At 56.9% G+C, this 22,263-nt stretch overlaps 2 protein-coding genes across 6 annotated transcripts in view; both read right to left on the bottom strand.

The window, feature by feature from the left end:
- RPS24 (ribosomal protein S24) overlaps positions 1 to 22,263 on the bottom strand; it is a 1,165,472-nt gene that overhangs the window by 173,453 nt on the left and 969,756 nt on the right. The window lies entirely within an intron of this gene.
- ZMIZ1 (zinc finger MIZ-type containing 1) overlaps positions 1 to 22,263 on the bottom strand; it is a 233,722-nt gene that overhangs the window by 170,072 nt on the left and 41,387 nt on the right. For all 5 annotated transcript variants that reach the window (XM_049646263.1, XM_049646258.1, XM_049646262.1 and 2 more), the window contains exon 2: positions 16,213 to 16,336. The gene's annotated coding sequence lies outside the window, so the exon portion shown is untranslated. The remainder of the gene's footprint in view (positions 1 to 16,212; positions 16,337 to 22,263) is intronic.

Here is a 22,263-nt window from a genome sequence, read left to right as displayed (position 1 = left end):
CCTGGGGGTGAGGAGTGGGGTTCGCTGAAGGTCACACAGCATGCTGTCCAACTCCCTCATTTTACAGACATGGTGAGAACTGTGGCTTCCCCAGGGTCATCCAGTGAGTGGTGACCCCATGTGAGGTCCAAGGCTGGTTTCTGTAGGGGTGGGGCAGGTCGCCAGCAGCCTGGGGAACGGTCAAGGCCTGGCGCTGGTGGGCCAGGCTGAGAGGGAGGACGCACCCTGCCTTTTAGCCTCCTCGGAACAGTGCCTTTGTTTTCTCTCTTTGTTTTCCATCTGCCCGCACCCCCTAGCCTTCCAGGCTTCCCCCGATCGTGTGCCGGGCGATAAAAGGGCAGATGAGCTGGAGATCTCTGGCGGCAGTCACCTCACATAGACACCGTGGCGACGGCGGGTGGCCAAGGGAGGCCCTGGGCGGGTAACTGGGCTCACCACCAGCTGTGCGGAGTGATTTTCTGAGGGGCGCTTTGCACATGGCCCTCAGAGTCCTTTCAGCAGCCCTACGAGGAAAAGACAACCGTCTCCCATTGTACAGAGGGACCCAGGACTGAGTCCCTGGCCTCCGAGATTTCCAGTGGGCCATGCTGACCTTGGTCCTGACCTCTCCGGCCACCGTTAGACTGCTTCTGAGGACAAATGATTCCTTTGAGGTGGACTGATTCCTACAGACTGCAGGGCTAGGAGAGAAGGGCATGATCCAGGGACACTGTTGGCCTGGGCGTGAGACGGGGCAGTGGGGGCCCACAGGCCAGGGACTGGCCAACCCTGACCTCAGGTCCCTGCTGCTGACCCCAGCCTCACCCGCCTGGCCTCTGGACCTGGTGTTCTCACACCCTCCCTGAGCATGTCCCCAGCTTCAGTTACTAGATACTTCAAGCCACATCTGTGTTCCCTCTAAATTATTTACGTTTTGTTATTTAAATCACTTTCTTTTTACTTACTCTCATTCAAAGCAATACAGTCCGTGAAATCACGGGTTTGCTATATTAATTCTATATTTTTTCTAATTCCCATGAAAATAAACACATAATCTTAAGATCTGAAATTCAGACACTCGCAGAGGTCCTGGTAGCCCACAGAACTCAAGGCCCGATACCATGAGCGGAGGCAGGTCCCGGGGAAGCTGGCCTGGACTTGGGAGGCAAGCCTCTGTAGGTGTGCTCAGGGGCCTGTGGGAGCAGAGCCCAGGGCTGGGCGGGGAAGTGGGAGAAGGTGTATGTTTCCAGAAGGGTACACAGAAGGTCTGGTTTGGTCATCAGCTCAGACCAGACAATATCTTTCCTCTACTGGGGCTGGAGTTTGGTGCACATAGTTCTGGGCTGCAGACAAAGCCATCTCCCTGCACATTCCTCCCGACATTAGCACGATACAGCGGGGATGAGCGCTGGAAGGGGAGCCTAAACACCTGTGTCAGGAGTCTGTCTCTGCTACTGTTTTCCTGCGGGATGCTAGACCTCTCTGGGCCTCAGTTTCTTCATCTGTACAGAAACAGTGAATGAGCCAAAGGTTCCTCTCAGCCTCTCTGAACCCTGGTGACGTGCGATGCTCCTGGTGGCCTCTGGGCCTCAGCCAGACCTTCTAACCACCTACGGAGACCTCCCTTGACCTATCCGTCCCAGCCCTGACCAGGGGCTTCAAGTGGCTTCTGGGGTGCCAAGGGGAGACAGGGCCATCCTGTGTGACAGCTACAAAATTAGATAATCAGCTAATCACCAGCAAATTAGCATCCCATCTTTACATAGAACAAATATAGTATTTACGTAAAAGTTGTTAGGAGTTTCTCTCTTTTTAATTAGCAGAAATAAATGCAAAATAAATGGTAATTAGGCAGCTGATGGATTTGGTAGTACAATTATGCCTGCAGCCGTGCCCCCGTCCTTAAATGTTGCGCACTCCGAGGAATCAGAGGGGCCTATTTATATCGTTTATTTATAAAACAAAGTTAGCAGGAACGGAGGGAAAAGGCCTGGGCATGGCTGGGGAAGGGGGTCTTGGCTGCAAGGGCAGGGTCCTGGGAGGAGAGGAGTTTCAACACCTAAGGAGTGGAGGGGTGCTTGGCGCTCAGTGTTGGGCTGTGGAAGTGTACCACCAAGGCCCCCACGTGTCTATTTCAGGCCCTGCATGTGTCCCTGGGAATGGCCTCCTTGACAGGAAGTAGGCTGGAGCTGTGTGGACGGGCTGGGAACAGCTGTTCTGTGCACTCTGTCTCTTTTCTAACCCTGGTCCCTACTTCTTTCTTCTTTTCTGGCCCTAGTCCTTCACTGAGCATTCTCCATACTGCATCTGGAGGCATATTCTTCTAAAACATTCTCCTTTTCCTCCAGGAACTCAGCAGCACCAGGTGCAGAATAAAGTACCCAAACACGGGGATTACATTCCAGACCAGGGGAGTCTCCAGTGGGAGTACAGAGGCAGGAGTCCTGAGTGGAGGCAGCCCAGAGGAAGAGATGGGAGCTGGGTTTTGAGGGTTGCATAGGAGTTTTCCGAGAAGGTGGGAAGCAGCAAAAGGATCTGCACATGCAAAGACCAGGAGGTGGGACATAGCATCCCATGACCATAGGAAAGAGCATTATCAGGGGTGTGGAGGATAAGCAGGGCCTCATGGCAGTGGGTCTTGGATGCCAGGCTAAGGGTTTGGACTTGATCCTAGGAGCCATGGAAAGGTCTGAATGGAGAGAGCAAGGTAGCCCCTTCCCACTCATGGTTCATTTCTTACCTTCCCTCCCCCACCCCCAGAGCCAGGGAGAGGGGGAGAGCCACAGGCCATTAGAGGCAGCTGGTTCAGCTCAGCTGAGGGAGCACAGAGCAGGAAGCTAACCTGATTACAGGGGACAGGAGGTTTGTCTGCGGGGGTTGGGGTGGGGGTGTAAGTGCTCTGACAGTGAAGGGAAGGGAGGCACACTGGGCCACTCTTGGGTCTCCTGAGTGAGGGGCCTATCTGTCCTAGGACAGTTAGGGGCCCCCTGCCCTGCCCCCTAACCCTGACTGCTGGGGTGGCCTCATCAAGCCCAGGGGGAGGGGAGACAGCACTGCCAGAGGCCCCACCTCCTCCCAGACCCAAATCCTAGCTCTGTGGCCTTGCACTGTGACCTTGAGGAGCCACTCTCAATTCCAGGCCACACATTCTTGTCTCCCAAACAAAGGCCTGTACTAGAATGGGGGACGGGCAGTGACAAATTCAGCCCACAGTCCCATCCCATACAGTTTCATGGGTACGGAGGTATTAAAACCTCTGTGCTTTTAGGGATTTAGGCGAGGCAGGCATTCTTCTTTGCCGCAGTCCCTGCTGCTCCCTCCTGCCTTACCCCGGCCCAGTGCACAGGCTTGTGTGGCATGCCGTGGAGTACCGATTTGAGACCCTTGCATGATGACCACGTAGGCCCTTCCGGCTGACAACCTGGGCTCCACAGACAGAAAGCCCAGGAACAGGTGAAGGGACAGCAGAAAGGCTGGTAGTCAGAGGAACTTCCTGTCATTGCTGGTGCAGGAGGGAGACGGGAGCGTTCAGGGCCTGGGGCTCCTCTGGCCGCAGAAGGCAGCAGCCCTTCCCCTGCTCTAGTGACTGCCCTTGACTCAGGCTGCCCATCTCTAAACTAGAGTAGTAATACCTGTCTGCCTGAACCTGGGGCCATTAAAAAGCTCAAACAAGCCCGTGACGGTGACCTGCAAGGCAGAGCCCTGTGCGGTGACTTTGAACAGCAGGATTTCCAAAGGACTTCATCAAGGGGACCCTCACACTCCCCCAGCCCAGCCAGCCCTCCAGCCCCTTTAATAAAAAGCAGCGCCATCAAGGTCTGGAGATGGTGCCTGAGCTGCTGTCTGCCGTCACTCGTCACTCGGGACAGAGCTCTGAACTTGTAAGGAAAGACAAAGATCACACCGCACCCCTTCTCTGCTCCGTAAGCCTCGCTCCTGCCTTCGGCCAAAATCAATAAAAATCTGCAATGTGATTGTTTTACCAGCACAAGGGGCCGGCTCCTTGTGCTGACATTCCACCCCTGGCAGTGCTGGGGGTGTCCTTTCATTGCACAACCTCGACATTCGGGGTGGGGTGGGGTCGTGATGGGGGGGTGCCGTGGGTGTGGGGGAGCGGAGGGGGCTGCACACAGCTGCTCTAAGTGCCTCTCCAAAGACCAGCCCGGGTGCTATCCATCAACTGTTTTTCAGGGCTGTGAGGGATCAATGGTATTTGTGCCGCACACTCACCATTAGGACAGGAAAACTCTGCAGTGGAATTGATTTGTTTAAATATAATAACACAATTTCACAGAAAACCGTGGGGGTGGGGAAAGGACCCAGGCAAATAAGACAGTTCAGAGGACGGTACGAGGCACGGGCTTCGAAACCCCTTCTAACACGGTGGTCAAACCGTGGTGCCGCCCCAGTCCCCTCCCCGCCTCCCCTGAGTGCACCAAGGACGCTAGGGTGGGCAGGCATCTCACCTAGTGTCACCCCCGGCTCAGAAGTGCCCCTCGGCAGTTTGCAGATGAGCACAGGGGCCGGCTGCTCCTTGCTGTGTTGTTCTCAGAGGTGACTTTGGCTTGGTGAACATCAGTTCAACCCGGGAAACAACTATTAGGCACCTGCTGTGCTCTAGGCACCTGTGAGGGGCCGCGAGGGAAACCGATAATAAATCCTGGCCCCTGCTCTGAAGGCATCCTGTGGACACAGGGTGGATAAGGCAGGTGTGCAGGTGACAGCACGAAGCCAGGGAGGTCTGGGTTTCCTGGGGTCATAGGGGATGTAAGGGAGCAGTGCTGGGACCGGATGAAGGGCAAAGAGGGGGCGGTGAGGGGGCAGAAGCGGAAGGTCCATCCAAATCACCAGGAGGAGCCCATTTGGAGGGCAGGCTCCCCATCTCCTGAATAGGGTAGCTGCCTGCTCTGATGGTAAGGAAGAGAGATGACTTTATTGATCCGTTAAATGTTCCAGGGCCCTGCAAATACTCAACACCTGTCATTACACTGACTCTCACCATCCCGAAAAGGAGGGACTATTACTACCCATATCCCACAATTAGTACCACTCAGGCTCAGAGAGGTTAAGTGACTGCCAAGGTCGCACAGCTAGTAGGTGATAGAGCTGGGGTTGGGTCCCAGAGCCTGCACGCTAACCACTGTGCCTCCTGCCCTCATTGGGGCTTAGCCCCTGTGTGAGCTGGGGAGACAGGTGGCTCCTGCCCTCCGGAAGCTAGGGCACGAGTTGCACTGGATGGCTTAAGGGGGAGTCGGAGGAAAGGCATGGAGTGGGCAACGACTCGGGCCAGCGTCCTGGTCACAGGCTGTTGCTGCAGGCTTGGCCCTCAGGGTGCTGCTACCTCACAGATGACCTCTTTCAACCTCCCCCAGAGGACAGAGTCCTGGGGACGAAAGCGGTGGGCCAGGCCCTGGAAAGACATGTCTGCAGGGAGAGTCACCCGAGCAGGGAGAGAGGGCTGGGAGAGGCCCTTGTCAGAGGGTGGGGAGGGTACAGGCACACGGAAGTCCTCAGCGAAGGCAGCTCTGGGCAGGCTCACTGAACCCAAGGAGGGCCTTAATGTCAGCCTTGGAACTTGGGCTTTATTCCTGGTGACAGTGGGAAGCCAGGGAGGGCAGCAGAGGGCCGGGAAGGGCTGAGTAGTTGAGAGGCAAGAAGATGGTCAGACCCAAATGCCAGCAGAAGGTGGGGATGGTGAGGAGGACGCAGGTCCAGAGATGGGTCAGGGGTCGGAATGATCGTTGGATGTGGGGGTGAGGGAGAGGGAGGTGTCAGGAATGACCCAGGCGTCTCCCCTAGCCCTCTGGGGGCCCGGCTGCTCAGCCGTGCTGAGCCAGTGGCTGCCTGAGTCAATAGGAATTGACCAGACCCCAAGGAGCACTGGGCCCCGCCCCCTAGAAAGCCCTGACGTGGGGGAGGGCAGTGCCGGCCAGCAGGCTGCCACCACCTCGGCTCTGTCCCCCTGCTGACCTTTCTCCTTTGTCAGCAGTGCCCTCCATCAATTCACCGGAAGGAGGGCCAGTGCGATCTCGCCAGGCTGCCTGGGCCAGGGCTGGGGGTGGGGGCTCACTCCACCTTCCTTCTTTTAAGGAAGAGGTCTCCAGAGCATCTCTAGAAAGCCAGGAGCAGAGGTGCCAAAGCCCTTAGTGCAAATGGGCAGAGTGAAGACTGGTCGGGGTGGGGGTGGGGGCACAGCCACAGTCCTCCTGCTGGCAGATGGGAGAGAGGGAGAGGAGGAAGCTGGATGGGGGTGGGGGTGGGGAACTGCAGCCAAGCTGTGGGGGATGGGCAAAGAGGACAGTCTAGAAGTGGAATCTGTGAGGTGGGGGAAGGGGCCCAGTGGGAGCAGGACCTCCAGAGCCCAGAGTGCACCAGCCAGCCCCAGAACCAAAGAGGGAGTCCAGAGGGGCGGGCAGGGCTTAGGATTTAGATGGGGCTCGCATGGTCAGCTGTCCTGGTGTGTCAGCAATGGAGAGGTGTGTGGGATACGGAACTCCCGGTACTAAAACCGGGATGGTCCCAGGCCAACCGTAACTGTTGGTCACCCTAGCAGGGCTGAACCTAAGTTCGGGTTTTTAGTTCTACCGCTTTCAGATTGTACGTGACCTCTCTGTGCCTCGGTTTCCTCATCTGGAACACGATGCTTATAAGAGCACCTTGTGCACGGCTGCCATGAAGATGAAGTTAAATAATGTACGTAAAGTACTTAGCACCTGACACAGCACCCGAAACTAACCATTCAACAAATGGCAGGTGGCCACGGTTATTACCACCGACGGCTCCTGCTATCTTACTACCATGAGGACTGACTAATGCACCCTGAGTGCTCTCCCCGAGCCAGACCCCACTGTATATCTGTGCCAGTTTAATCTCACAGCGCTTACGGGGCAGGGGCCGTTACTACCCCCATTTTCACATGCAGAACTCACGGATGAGCTCAGCCACTGGCCTGGGTGCCCACGGCTAGCAAATACAGAGCTCAGAGAACCACTTCTGTTTCCACGGGGCTGACCCCACAGCCAGGGACCTGTAGGCCAGTGTCAACACAATTCTGGTTACACTGACCCAGGGCAAGAAGTAGACAAACACACGGGCGGGGCAGGCCTAGCAGGCCGCTCTGGGGCCGCGTAGGAACAGGCAAGGGACCCCTGCTCCCAGGGAGACTGAGTCCCTGATCCTCAGTCTGGATCAAGACTGTCCCCTCCGGTCCGAACACATCAACCAAATTTATTAGGTTACTAGGGCCTGCTGATACCATAGCAAGAGGAAGGGAAGAGAAAGGAAAGCCCCCAGAGGTACTCAGGCCTCCTAGTGGCCCTGCGGGCCCAGCCGTCTTCATCTGCCACTCTGCAAATTACCTCATTTCATTCTGACAACGACACGACCAGATCACTGATGATGCCCACTTCACAGATGAGAACACAGAGGCTCAGAAACTTGCGAAGGTTGCACAGCTGGATTTAAACGTGTCCAGCTCCAAAGCCTGGGCTCCTCTTGGCTGATCATGTAACAGGACGAACAGGCAGCAGGAAGGCAGGGAGCCACGACTTGTATGTCCATGTTAGGACTTGAGGCGGGCACCAGATAACTCTGAGGATGAGGGGCACAGCCTCCCCTCCCCTTAGAGTTCAGGCAACCCTGGAGAAACTCTGGCAGCTCTAGAAAGGGGCCCAAACACGTAGGGGTAGGGTGGCCAGCCTGGCAGGGTACTACTGCACCCGGGAAAAAAGGGGGTGGGTGCAGGGGTTCGGGGAGGGGCCTATTGCTTCAATACCTGGGGGTCAGGTAGGCCTTGCAGAGACCTCTCAGTCTTTCGGAGCCGAGTGAGCAATGCCATTCCTGCCACGACCCCTAGGAAGTCCTCAGCGCCAGGAACCGCGTGCTCACAAAGCAATTAGCTTCCAGCACCCAGGAAAAAGATCGCTGAGGTGGGCAGGCAGGAGCTGGCTGGGCAGGGGTCCCGGGAAGCTGGGCCTAGTTATTTTTAGCATCTTGATTCAAGAGGAAGGAGGCCCTCCTCCCCACCAGGTAAATGTCACTACACTGGCAGACCCAGCCAATTAAAGTAGCTGGAGGCAAGGAAGAGAGACAGTCCCCTGTGTGTTTTCGGCTCCTGGGCCCCTGGGCCCCCAGGGTGGGTCTCCCTTCCTCCACATCCTCTAGGCCCTGGCACATCTGCCTTCTGGCATGAACGGGAAACACTGGCTTGTCCCCAAAGGAGCTTGACTAGGGGCCTAGGACCCTGGGTTTGAGCTCTGGCTTGGCAGCATGACCCTGGCCAAGTCTCCTACCTTCTCTTCCAGAACTGCAGTTTCTACAAAACGGGCCCCCACAAAGCCCACCATTTCATTATTTACGAGGGTGAGAGGAGCCGGGGTCATGAAGAGACTTTGCATGAAGGCGGCTTGCCCTTCTTGCTGTGGGTGGTTGCTGTATTCTTGCAGAAGACAGTTCTGGGCTTCCCAAGCGGGAACCCAGGCCAGGTCCGGGCTAACAGGGCTTGAGCTGGCCGCTGTGCAAACTGCTGGGGATTTGCTCAGTCTTGGGTATTAGGAGTCGAAGAGCCTGTGGCTACCACCCTGCTCATAGGGAGAGGGTGAGAAAGGCCGCTGTGGGTCAGTGGAGGGACAGCAAACACAACCTGGGCTGAGCCCAGGGCTCCAGGGAGGGCCTGAACTCAGAAGGGCACCAGCACACAGAGCCCGCGACACATCACAGGCCTGGCACGGGCGTGCAGGGCTCAAACGATCACCTCCTTATGTCCGGCTCTGAGCTGGCCCATGCCCTTGCAGATGGCCACCCCTTCCCCCCTTCTCTGAGAGAAGAAAAGCAGTAGTTGGTGACAGGAAGGACAGGGGAGGCCCACCCTCCAAACTCTCAGCTCCAGAGTCTGCTCTGGGAGCCAGATCCTTAGCCCATAGGAGGGTCTGCCCCAGAGGGCCCGATCTCCCCTCCTCCCAGGCTGGGGGAGACTCCTGGCAAGCCCCTGGAGTCTGAGGTCAGCTCTCCCCAGCCAAAGAGAAGGCCTGGGTCCAGCACCAGTGCCCTTGCCCAGTTGCCCGCCAACTCCCAGGGAGCCTAGGATCCTGGCACCTGCCCACAGCCTCCCCAAAGGCAGGCCCTTCCACTGAGGCACTGCCCTGCTGTGTCTGGAAGTCCAGGGAGATCTGAGGGAAACTGAGGAATGGAAGTACGGCAGGAATCTGTTCAGGGACTTAGTAAGTTAGAAGCAAAGTGCAAGCTTCCTCCTCCTTCTGCCATCTGGCCTCTAGGGGGCATGTCCAACTCACTTCCTCACTGCCCAGTCTGTGCCCTCCATCCAGGCCACTGATCTGCCCCTCACCCCTACTCTGAGTGCCTGCCTCAGGGCCTTGGCTCAGCTGGTCCCTTTGCTTGGAATGCTTTCAGTTCATAGTCACGTTCATTCTTCAGGGTCCGGCTGGAGCTCCACCTCCTCCAGGAAGCCCTCTTTTTTTTTTTTTTTTTAATTTTTGTTTTTTTATTTTGAGAGAGAGAGAAAGTGTGCATGGGGGAGGGGCAGAGAAAGAGAGAGAGACAGAGAGAGAGAGAGAGAGAGAGAGAGAGAGTGAATCCCAAGCAGGCCCCATGTTATCAGCATGGAGCCCGATGAGGGGCTCAATCTCAGGAACCATGAGAACAGGACGTAAGCTGAAATCAAGAGTCAGACGCTTAACTGGCTGAGCCACCCAGGAGCCCCAGGAAGCCCTCTTTGACCCTAGACTCCCTTGGAGCCCAGATGTTTTTCCTAGATACCTGCAAATCCAGTGTCCTAGACTGTAGGCCTCTGGGCACCCTGCTGTGGCTCGGCAAAGGGCGGACAAGAGACAGGAGTGGTCCCTAGTTCCCTGAATCTATTTTCCTTTCTCACCCCCATGTAGATTGTCGGCTTTCAAATAGGGCCCTGACTCCAGAGCATTCTCTCTGCCCTGGCATCTGGGCCTGCAATCTCCAGCCCTCACTTCTTGCTAAACAGATAAGAAAGGCCCTAATGGTTAGAAGCCTTGGCAGGAGGTCATGATTATAGGAGGTGGAATACAAAAGAGGCTTAACAGAGCCAGCGCCCCATGCAAGTTCTCAGTGCCGGCTCTGGACGAATCTCCACAGACCCCTAGAACTTCCCAGGCCCCAATCTCTGTGCCCTCAGCCCCTCAGGGGTTGGTCCTGCCTTTCCAGAAACACTGCGCCCCATGGCCAGGTCACTACCACCACTGCAGGTCGTGGGCCCTGCCAGGGTCTACACCTGCTATGTTTCCAAAGCAGGGATGGTATACCTCCAACACAGATGCCACCCTGGCTGCCCCGCCCAGTGTCCGCTCCCTCCCTGCAAGGTCACTGAGCCTGAGGGCCTTAGACACGGCATGGTCGCGCTTGTCCTCATCCTAAGTGTGTGGCTTATGGACCAGAGGGAGACCAACTCCAGAGCTCCGACAGAGCCAGGTGAGCAAACATCAGTGGGAGGGAGAAGCGCCCATGGTGAGTAACACCCAAGGAATCCTTCTTGGCGTAATTTGCCAAATCCCAGCCCGTCCTTGGAGAGTCCTGTTGGTGGCCGAGGTCAGGGGTCCCTGTGGCGCGTGTGTAGCTCTGTGGACCTACAGGGGTGATCACACCCAACTGGAGAGGCTCACACCGGACTCTGGGAGAGCCAGAGGCAGCCCTAGACCTTCCCTCCCACCCTCAGGAAAAATGCCTCTTGCCTGGCCTGCTGGCCTCTTGCACCTGCCACGGTGATGCTGTACGGCCCTGGGCTGGTCTCAGGCCTCTCTGTCTCTACCACATCACTTAGGGTTCGCTCTGCACAGGGAGGGCTGCAGGTGGTGCCAACAGAGGGTGGCACCTGGGCAGCTTCCTATTCCAGCATTTTCCTCCTGGTAAAGAGCTCCAGCCCCTGGCCCAGGAGAGGCCCAGAGGTGCCTGGGGTGCTGAAGATGGCCTGGAGAAGCTGGGGGTCCAGCTAGCTGGAGTAAACAAGCCCCTAACCCTGTTCCTCCCTGCTGTCACCGTCTCTGGGTGGAGCTGGGAGCCCCATTTAGTGGGCCAAAGCCTGCCCTCCCTTCCTGTCCTTCACAGAGGAGCTGCTGCTCGACAAACCTTTTGGCTCCCCACTCTCTGCAGGATCAAGGTCAAACTCTGGCCCAGGCTTTGAGGCCCTCAGGGGCTGCCTCAGCATCTGCCTCCAGCTGTGGCTGAATGAATTTTCCTCTCCAACTGGACATCCCACTGGGTGAGTCCTGCCAAGTTGTGCGGAGACCCCAGGAAGACCTTAGTCTTCCACTCCTCTGTGTAAGGATCCAGCCTCCTCCTCCAGGCAGTCCCCTGGCCTGCCTCCTCTAGTGTCAGGGAAGAGCTGCTCCTCCCGTTTCCTACTGCCTTCACCCATCAAGGGCCCCCTCCAAGAGTGCTCTGCACTGGAGACTCTGTGACATCCAAGCCCAAGGCTGTGCTTACCCAGCTTCTCAAACGCAGATTCACTTTTGGATGCCAACGCCTAGCACGATACGGGAGCCTGGTAAATGTTCAGCACACTCTGGCTGACAGAGTGAACAGATCACTCAGAAACATGCAAGTACCTATCCGAGACAGTTTGATATAGTGGGGAAAATACAAATAAAATGTCAAATGAGACTGGGCGGAATCCCAGCTCTGTACCAATAGCTCTGTGACCCTGGGTATGCCTCTTAACCTCTCTGTGCTCTGAGTTTCCTTATCTGTACAACAGGATAACCTCAGCTTCACTGGGTTGCTGAGTCCCTTGAGATCATTGCAGTGCGTGACCCCTGAGCTGTCCCAGGCCTCTGGTTTGACTTCCCAATAAATAACTGCTCAGAGAAGGGCAGCAGCTGCTTCAAGGTCACACAGAAGGTGTGTGAGCAGGGCTGAGGCTTGACCAAAGTCCTGCCCAGAGAGCCTGCCAGGGCAGTAGCCCCGCTCTGCTGACCCAGAGAGTGTCCCACCTGCGGCAGGAATGATCAGGGGGCTGTAAACTATTTCCAGCTCCAGGCTGGGGTCAGGGTTGCAGAGGCTGGGGGGGTGGAGGGGCCTGGGCTGCAGGCAACAAATTCCAGGCAAGGAGAGTGGGGTGTGCATTCTCAGCTGGCGCTGAAGACTGACAGGCATGCCACATGGGGACCCTGGAATGCCAGCTCTGCATGGCCCTGGCCAGGCCCGCTGTGAGCTGGGCTTGGCATTCAAGGTCTCTGCAGCCAGCCCCGAACACGTCTTGCACCACGTAACCCTGGAAGTCTGCTGACTGACAGCTGATAGGTATGCATGGTGGCAGCATGAAGCCACAAACCAGGGGCTGAAGGGGCTGGCCAGGGAGTGTGGCCGTCACCCCAGGTCCCTGCCCACAGAGGTGTGATCGACAACTGTTTGCGATTACCTCACATGAAACTCAAATCCAGCCCAACCCCCATCCTGCTGTCTCCCTACGTCCTTTCTTAAATGACACCGACCATGTCACCACCCTCCTCCATGTGTCCACAGCACTCGCGTCAGCTCTGTCACCGTCCTCCAGCTGCTCGCCCACCATCAAGCCGTATGCTGTGGAGCGCTAGCCATGTTCTAGGCACCGTCGCAAGGATTCACATGGCTTAGTTCCCTGGATTCCTCACAACGCAGTGAGGTAAGTCCTATTCTTATCCCTACGTTAACACCGAGGAAACGAGCATAGAGAGGTTAAGCCACTAATCTGGCATCACAGAGGAGCAGCAGAGCTAGGCCCAAAGCTGAGGCCCAGAGTTCATACCCTTGATCGTGTCAGTGCCCTCTGCCTTCATCCACCACGGGTGTTCAGAGCACCTTTTACAGAGTGCTGGCCACGTGGGACCAGCTGTCATGCCCCCGGCCAGAAACCCTCTCTCTGTGTCCACCCTTTGTAGGCTGTATGGCCCAGACCAGCCGGGACCCTCTCACCTCTCTGCCTGATGTGGGACTCGCTCGAGCTCCGGAGCCACATATATCTGGCTCCAGTCTGCCTGGCTGTGGGGACTGGGCCAAGTCACCCGCAGGGAGGAAGAAGGGTGGGGCTTTGTCTACTCTAGCTGGCCAGACCTCCAGCTCCACCAGAGGCTGGAGCTCTTGACCAGAGGGAAAAGCCAGTCTTCCAAAATACCGAAAGAGCCCAGCGACCTCCCTCTGTCGCCACTGTCTGCGCCTCTGCCTGTTGTGGACCTGACCTGGGTCCAGGCACTAGCCTCTGTTCCCCGTTTAGCAAACGGGAACAGGACCTCTACAGGGCTTGCTCAGTGGCCTGACGGAGTGTGCAAGGGCTTTGCACACGATAGAGAAGTCTACAGTGCACGAGGTCACGGTGACTCCTGGAGGGATCCCAGGGCAAAGGTTGGGAGATAGAGGCCGGGCTCAGAGAAGGCTCCGTGGCTTCTGACCTACAGGAGTGAGTTTGCCAAGCAGAGACGGGTGTGCAAAAGACGACCAGGCAGAAGATTTGCAAATAAAACACAGAGCAGCCGTCCCACCGCCCCCTGCCATGGTGGGTTTGGCAAAGCACAGAAGAACTAGGCTGCCAGAGGTCAGGGAATCCTTGAACAGCACTGCCTGTCAGAGGGGCTGTAATCCCACCCTAACCGAAGCCACCGTCACGGGCTGCGGGGGACGACGTGGATGCCAGCACTGCTCTGAAGAACTTGACATCTCCCCCCTTGGCAGACGAAGCTCCCACAGGTGACAGGGGACACGCCCGAGGTCTCTACTGGTGGAGCCAGCATCCAAACTCAGTTCTTGGCACTTAATCCCATGACCACTACCCCTATTACGGGCAGGGCTGGCTTCACGGGCAACTGCACAGGGCCCCACGCTTAGAAGGACTCACTCTTGGTTTCACGTGCTGCCGCCATCGTCTTGAAATCCGTAATCATTTATGAACAATGAGCCCCTCGTTTTTGTTTCACACTAGCCGGTCCCGATTCTAGTAAATTCTGACGGACGCTTACTGGGGGAGGAGGGAAGGGCCAGTGAATGAACTTTTACTTCTCTGGGACATTGCAAGAGCCAGGCTCTATGCTTGGTCCGCCCTGTCCCTCCACGGCAACCCGGCAAGTCCTTCCCAGATTTCCTCCCCACACGGGCTAACCTCCCGCACCAGGCAGAACCCGCAACTCCCAGCGCCCTGGGAGCTTTGACAGGTGAGAAGCTACCGGTCCCTGAATAGCTACTTCTCCTTGGAACACATCCCTCCTTGTGTGTGCACATGAAGGCATCCCTGCGCGTGTGTGGGCATGTGTGTGCCGTGAGAGCTTGTGCCTTTCTGCTGGGGAGTCAATGCGGTTTGTGAACGTGTGCCTGCGAGCATGTATGTGCATGCAAGTCTATCTGTGTGCGCGCGTGTATGTTTGGAGCATGCGTGAGTGATGTCTGTGTACACATGCATGCGAGGGAGTGCTCCTCCTACCTTGCTGCGTGCATCTGTGCGCGTGACCATTCATGTACGGGTGTGCACGCACAGCTGTATCCCCTGAGCATGCATGGACAGGTTTGTAAGCATGTGTGCACCTGTGTGCACGAGTGTGTGTGCACTTGCATTCATGGTTATGGGTATGACTGTGGGTGGGGAGAATCTTCTGGGACTTCTGTGTGTATCAATATTTCTTCATGAGAACATGAAGCCCACGTGTAACTATAACGCCACTCAAATCATCCTCCTCCTCGTGAAAATCTTGGCTCTCTCAGAGATACCTGGCCCACCACCTCCAAGAAGCCTTCCTGGATGCCAGACTCCCCATGCTCACTCTATCATTAACCCCCATCCCACATCCTGGCAGCTTTCCCACCCTCATGCCCCCCCCACCCCCCCCCCAACCCTGGCCAACTGCAATCCTGACAACTTCCCTGCCTTGGGGTCTTATATTTTCACTCCTTGTCTGTGCCCGTTGCTCTGGCCCTACTTGAGGCATCTGACCTCTTGCTGAGGCTTGGGAGAGTCCCACTAGTCCCCCTGCTTCCAGCAGGGTCTTTCCAATGGCCTCTCCAATGCAGCCACCTTCATTAGGTACCTACCTGACTCAGAACCCTCCATGGCTCCCCACTGCCCTGGGGATCTAGTTCTCCAGCCTGGCATTTGTCGCCCTTTATAATCTTCCCATCCCCTTGCCAACCTCATCCCCCATCCTGCCAGGCTCTCCTACCTATCCCCTGTTCCTGTCTCCCCACAACGCTCGTCACTGTTGAGTTACCTCCCCCAGAATGCCCCCCTCTAACCTCTGAACATTGTCTGCTCCACTGGTACGGGGCTCACACGACATCTGCTGTGATCTCCCTGCTTCTCCGCCGGAGCGCAGAATGAGATGAGCCCCTTTCCCCTGTATCCTGGGGCCTGACATCATGCCTGGCATATATTAAGTGCTTAATACAAGCTAGGGAAACTGAATTAGGGAAGCCAAGAGAGGGAGAACCCTACCCAGCCAACATGCCCCTCCTCTAGAAGGGGCCACAGGTGTCACTTTGGTGACCCCAGAGGCCAAGCCTGGTCCATGTCACATCACATCCACAAATGAGTCACGACCCCAGACATCTGTAGCCACACTTACCTTGTAAAAGTCCCCTCCCTTTGCCTCGAGTGGGTTAGGACTTAGCACTTCTGAAGACCCCGGGATTGCTTCAGCTCCTGCCCCCCAAGAAGAGGCTAGCAGAGGTGGGCAAGGCCAGGGACAGAATGGTCCAAGGATTAGGGGCCATATAGAGCCAAAGGTGAACCCCACGGGAGGCTCAGCCAGACATGGGACCTTGGGCAAGTTACTTCCCAACCCACAAGCCTCAGTTTTCTTGTCTATATAATGGAGAGGATACCAGGCACCCGCCTCACAGGTTGGTGTGCAGATGAAAGGAATTAATAGCTACACGGCACTTAGCATGGTGCCTGGCACACAGTGAAATGCTCAGCATGTCGGCAGACCCAGCATTATTATTCTCACGTATAGATGAGAGGGCCGAGGCCGCCAGCAGCGGAAGCACGGGACTGCTTAAGGCTACGTGGGACTTGGAGAAAGAATACATCCAAATCTCAAAGTCCCAGCCCAGGGCGCAACCCCCCTCCGCCGTCTGGCTCCGTCTGAGAGGAGGAGGCCAGGGAAGAAGCGAAAACTAGGAGGTGAGCCCCATCCCCTCGTGCCTCAGTGGTGACAGCCCAGTCGCCCGCTCCCCAGGACCCACGCCGGCTGGTGTGAGCCGCAGCAGGGGCCAGCCCGGCCCACTCACCTGCGAAGGCTTCTGCGGATGGCCAGGACTCGAGGCTGCTCAGAGCGTCAGGGGAAGGAGGCCAAGGAGGGAAGACGGCTGTGGCTCCCGCGGTCCGACGTGGCCGGGCACAGCGCTGCAAGTCCTGCGGGACAGACCGGGGGGGCACAGTGAGCTTCAAGCTAACCTTCCCGGCAGCTCCCACCCGCTTCACTGACCGGCAGGCTCTGCCTGCCTGGGCTCCCCCGGCTGACCTGGCACACCGAAGAGGAGCCGTTCCAGAAGCTGGGCGCTGCCCGCCCCCTCTCCCGGACCTCGTGCTAGAGGCCTGGCCCCAGCCCTGGCGTGGGGGGCTGCCCCTCTGCGACCCCACGCCACAGCACCAGCACCCCGGTACACACAGACCACTGTGCTGCAGCCGGCCGGGACCCCGGGACCACGGGACCCCAGGACCCCGGGACCCCGGCCTTGGGATAAGTTTGGTGCTCCGCTCAGAGCCCTTTCTTCCACTCCTCTGTCTTCCAAAGCCCTGCTGGCCTTGGAGACTCTGCTCAAGTGAAGTGAGCCCTTTCCTTACAAATTCTGTGTAATTTTCTGAGCCCTTTCCACAGAGCCCTCCCTGACCTGCCCCTTCTTTCTTTGTTCATCACCCAGGGGCTTGGGGTCTGGCTGACCGGGTCTTCTCCGGCTTTCTGGAGGCCCGTTTCCTCCCTGGGCAGAGCTCCCGGACATCAGGAATGAGATCTAGTTTATCCTCTGAGGCTCGCAAGGCCAGCGACCGCTGGAGGGATGGACGGACAGACGAGTGAGTGACAGACAGACAGTGCGGTGAAGGTGTTTGGTGAACAAGAGGAACAAAACTGGCCAACCGACATGTGTCTTGAAATCAGGAAGCCCGCTGAGCTCTCCAAGGGCCTCCTGATGCCCTCCCCCCTGTTAGATTCTAGAATACAAGGCTCAGGTTGGTAAGAGGCAAGAGACTTGGTGATGGTGATACCCTTCTCTGCTGATTCACGAATGTGGAAACCAAGGCCTTGATGGGGAAAGGGTTTCCTCCCAGGGTCCCACAGCAAGAGAGAGCCAAAGCCAGAAGCAGGCCCCAGTCTCTCTGGGGACTCCCTTGCCCACTGCCCAGAGCTGTCACGAATGGAGACCGCCATGGCAATCCCCTCCAGCTGCAGGCACCCAGCCTCCCTGAGTGTTGGGGGACCAGGCAGGCCATCTGATCGGATGGCCCTACGTCCCCCAGCCTGGAAGCCTATGGCTCAAGGTGGGCCCGGAGGGGACATTATAGAAAGCCTCAGGCTCAGTGATCTTCAACCAGGGGGAGACTTTTCCAAAAGCCCCACTGAGAGCTCACTCCCCTCCACAAAGCCTTTGCAGGCTTCCCAAACACTCCTGATGGAACATGCACTGGTGACCAGCTTGGAAAATAGTTTGGAGGTATCTCCCACCCTGTGGCTTATCAGCAACCCAGCAACTCCATTTCTTCATCTTTTTTTTTTTTAAGTTTATTTATTTATTTTGAGAGAGACAGACACAGGGCGAGTAGGGGAGGGGCAGAGAGGGAGGAAGACAGAAAATCCCACGCAGGCTCTGCACTGTCAGCGCGGAGCCCGGCGTGGGGCTCAAGCCCATGAAACCGTGAGCCGAAACCCATGACATGAGCCGAAAATGAGAGTCGGACGCTTAACCCACCGAGCCGCCCAGGCACCCCTCCATTTCTACATACACGTGTGCATGTGGGCACCCGAAGACGTGTACGAGAATGTTCGGAGCAGTGCGATCCATCATGGCCAAAAAACCCCCAAAGCTTTCCAAATGGCCATCAACCACAGAAGAGATAAACTGGCGCATCCATACAATGGAATGAACACCACACAGCAATGAGAACAAATGATCTGCAACCGTGTCCGATAATACAGAGAAATCTTACAAACGTAACAACCAAAAGAAGCCAGACACACTAGAGAACACCCTTAAGGGGTGCATTTATAGAAAGGTCAAGAGCAGGCAAATCTACTCTGTGCTTGTGGTGGACTAAATATGGCAGCACATTCTTTTCCAGAGCAACTCCTAGCAAGAGGGGAGAGTCTATTCTCTACCCCCTGAATGTGGACTGGACTTGAGACTGGTTTTGGCCAATAGGATTCAGTGAAAGGAACATTTTAGGACTTACGGAGGCCAGGCTTTAAGGGGCGCGCAGTTTATGGCCTTGGCCCTGTCGGAGGCCGGTCTCCTGTACGGAGGCCGCCCAGCCAGCAGCCAGCGCCTATGGCCAGATGTGACTGAGCTCATCACCAACCTTCCATTCCAGTCCAGCCGGCCCTTCAGGTGACTGGAGTCACGCGAGCCCAAGGGACTCCTCAGAGGGACTGCCCAGGCAAACCACAGAATTATGAGACATAATCGATGGTGGTCGTTTATTTTAAGCCATTATGTTTTGGGGTGGTTTGTTGGGCAGCAATAGGGAACAGATAGCATGCTGTTGGAAATCAGGAGTCATTACCCTGGAGGGGAAGCAGTGAGTGGGAGGAGGCACACGGGATTTTAGGGGGTCTGGAATGTTCTGTTTCTCGATTTGTGTGGTGGTTGCATGACCGTGTTCGTTTCGTACGATTGGTCAAGGTACACTTAGGATGTGCACACTCGTCTGCATGGATGAAGCTGAAAAACACACAAACCTTGTGGAGTCCTCCACCTGGGCAGACCAGATCCAGCCCAGCCCTGGTCCTCCCACCTCACCAGCCCAGCCCCTGCCCTACTCATCTGATGTTTCCCCCCACACACTCACCGCGCCACCTCATACCTCTGCACCCGGGATGCCTTTCCTCCTCCCTCCACGATTCAAGCCTGAGGGCAGGTGGCACCTTCTCCTGGAAGCCTTCCCTGACTGCCCCAGGCTTTGCCCAGCTATCCAGATTCACACAGCTCTCTCTCTGGGGCTGAGTCTTCCTGAGCACAGAGAAGTCTTTGGCTCTGTCTCCCCAGCTCTCAGAGCTCTGCAACCAGGAGCCCTGTCAGGGTTAGGTGACGAGACCTCCCCCCACCCCAGAGTGACGTCGTGAAGACCAGAGCAGATTTCAGGGGGTGACGGGGCCCTGGGGGAGTGCTGATCGCAAGATGGGTTGTATGCCCGCATCTCCCGGGACCCAGGCTTCTCCCACATAGATTGAGGGTGGGGCTGAATTTGGGGGTACAGAGAGGGTCTACAGAATGGAGGAGAGCTCGGGGGGGGGTTGCCCCATTTTGCAGTCGACGGTAACACCTGTGAAATGCGTACCGCTCGTTCCCTCTTAATTGTCGAGTAAAATAAAAGAGCAAGGCTGGCGTGCAGTTGGGCGTTCATCTCTGCGGAAACAATGCAAACGGCCAGGTAAAGCAGAGGAAGTGCTGAAACGCCAGACAGATGGGGCATCGGCTCTACTCGAAACCCTTGGAGGTATTGACCTGTCTCTCTCAGCGCCTGGTGAGGAGGAACCCCCACTCGGCCCCGGCTCCCGGCCCTTGGGTGACTGGGGTCTCAGATGACCCCCAGCACCAGGGCCTCGATCCTCGATGTCCCTCTCTGGGCCCCCCGCGCCATCTCTGCAGCTCTCTGTTCTTCATGGACATGTGACCTTGGGGGAGTCCTCAGTTCCCTCACTGGCATCCAGAGGTCTGGCTGAGTCGACGATCTCTGATGAGTCACATCTTTGTCTCCACAGCAGGACTGGCCCCTGACAGGCCAAGACGATTGGGAGGCCCAGGTCTCTTTCTGCCTCCCTCCGGGCCCCCACTGTGCCAGTGACGGTGTCTGCCCAGCCCTCCCCACCCCCACGCCCGGGCTACCCTGGACGTTTTCTCTGATACCCAGAGTGCTTTGCTACAACAGGAAGCTCCTTGCCCAGCAGAGAGGCGTAGATAAGCCAGGGGATGGCCTGAATGGGAGAGGGCAGGACACCAGGGCCTAGGAGAGGGAATCTGTCCTGCGGCAGAGGTTAACTACACACACACACACACACACACACACACACACACACACACACGGACAGCTAAGTGGGCCCAGCCTAATAGCAGAAGGGATTCTGGACTGGAGCACACTTTCCACAGGTGGGTGTGCGATCTCACAGAGTGGTGAGTGCACTGTCCCCAGAGGGGTGCCAACAGAGGGAGTGGCCACGTGGTGCTGTGGGTGCTGTAAGCGTCGGAACTAGAGCTGGACTCTCTCTTTCCCAAACTCCTCTGATGATAAGGATCACCTGGGCTGCTTGGTAAACCCACAGCTTCCCAGGCCTCTCTCCCTGGAGAATGGACGTCTGTGGCTCTGGAATGGAGCCCAGAAATTTAAATTTTTAACAAGTCCTCCCAGGTGATCCTTTGCATCTGGAAAGTTTAGGGGAGCACTGGCAGATGACCTTCCTGGTCCCCTTGGGCCCCGAGATTAGTGACTCTGAGCTCCCCACTCCAGTGCCACCCCCACCCCATCTGGAAGCCACGGCTGGCAGCAGCCGAACTGCATCATTAAAATAAAAATGATTTAAAAGCTTTAGAAGGGGGCAAAGATGTCAGGGGGAGGGGGGATTCTGAGCCCACTGTGGTCCTAGCTGAAGCTCCTTTCTAGCCCCCCTGGGCCCCCCAGAGTCATCCAGAAAAGCTCAGCATTGGGGTGAGGGGGGGCAGCGAGCTGACAGCTGTTCAGCTGCTGCTTGGTGAGACCCGGAAAAGCAATTATCTTGCTCTTAGCAGAGAGGCGCTGGCTTTTACCCGCCCCCTCCCTCCTCCCTCCCTCCCACCTTCACACACACACACACACACACACACAGACACACACACACACACACACACACACACGCACACACACACCCAGGCCACCGATGCCGCTGGTGGCTCTGAACCCTCCTCCCCCCACCCCCAGGCTCCAGATTCCTCTGACTCGCTCAACCTCCATCCTCAGAGCCCGTTTCCAACACTTAAATCATTTAGCCCGCTAAACCGGAGACGGCAAAATGGGTGCTATTTCTTAAAAACATACAGAGAGCGTATTAAATTATTGATAGCCATTAAACAGGGGGAAAAAATTAAACAGCTCTCAGCTCTTATCAATCATTCATGCAGTTTCCACTGGGGTGTTTTCTGGAGAGTGATCACACGGCCAACCCAGGGAGTCGGCTCCTGCCAGCAAGGAAGGCGCTGGGCTGCATGGAGGCGGGGAGGGGTCCGCAGCAGCCCCCAGCAATTATGGGGGCCCAGGCTGCGTGCAGGGGGGAGCGGGGCGGGCCTGGCACAGGGAGGTCAGCCTCTCTGCTGGCAAACTCCTTCTTCCTCTCTCTACTGCATCATTAACAAAGGGACACTCCAACACAGCCTTTGGGAACCCCTTCATTAAATCCAGCCCGCTTTTCCTGAGTGCCTACTATATGACAGGCACCACGGAGCAGCAGTAAGCTCGACGCACCCACACCGGTAAATGTGGGGGCCCTCTGCAGGGAAAGGGGGGGGGTCACACTACATCGTGCTAGGGGCCGTGATGGAGGTCCAGCAGGTGGCTCACGGGAACAGGGGACAGCTTCGGCTGGTGGGGGGGGGTGGCGATTTTCAGGGGAAGGCTTGGCCAAAGAAGTAATTCTTGGGTAAATTCTCGTCCAGAGGACGAGTCTGGGAGGGGCATTCCAGGAAAGCACGAGCAAAGGCACTGTAGCCTAGCTAGGCCTGTGTCTGAGCACTGATCCTGTCAACAGCTCTGCATGTCTCAGTGGCAGTTACCGGCCATGTGGGGTTAGGGGCTTGGCTGTCACTGCAGCCTCTCCTCCAGGCACTGTTCAAACCCAGGCCAGGCCCCCCATAGCGTGGACAGGCAGGAGGTTAGGGTTCACCCCAGCTACCCAGGGCAACAGGGCAACGGCACCTCCACCCCCGTACGCAGATCCATTTCCTGCTTCTGACTCAGGACACCTAAGCCAGTGTGACGCAGGCCATGGAGGCCACAGAGCCGGGACACTGCTGGTCTCCCGGCCACAGACAGGTCTGGCAGAGCTACTACCCTTTGGAGATGAGCTCCCTGCAGCCGCTGAGCTGTGCCAGGGACCCAGG

Source organism: Panthera uncia, chromosome D2 (assembly GCF_023721935.1).
Source record: "Panthera uncia isolate 11264 chromosome D2, Puncia_PCG_1.0, whole genome shotgun sequence".
Classification (NCBI taxonomy): domain Eukaryota; kingdom Metazoa; phylum Chordata; class Mammalia; order Carnivora; family Felidae; genus Panthera; species Panthera uncia.
This window is presented reverse-complemented; position numbering and strand designations above follow the sequence as displayed.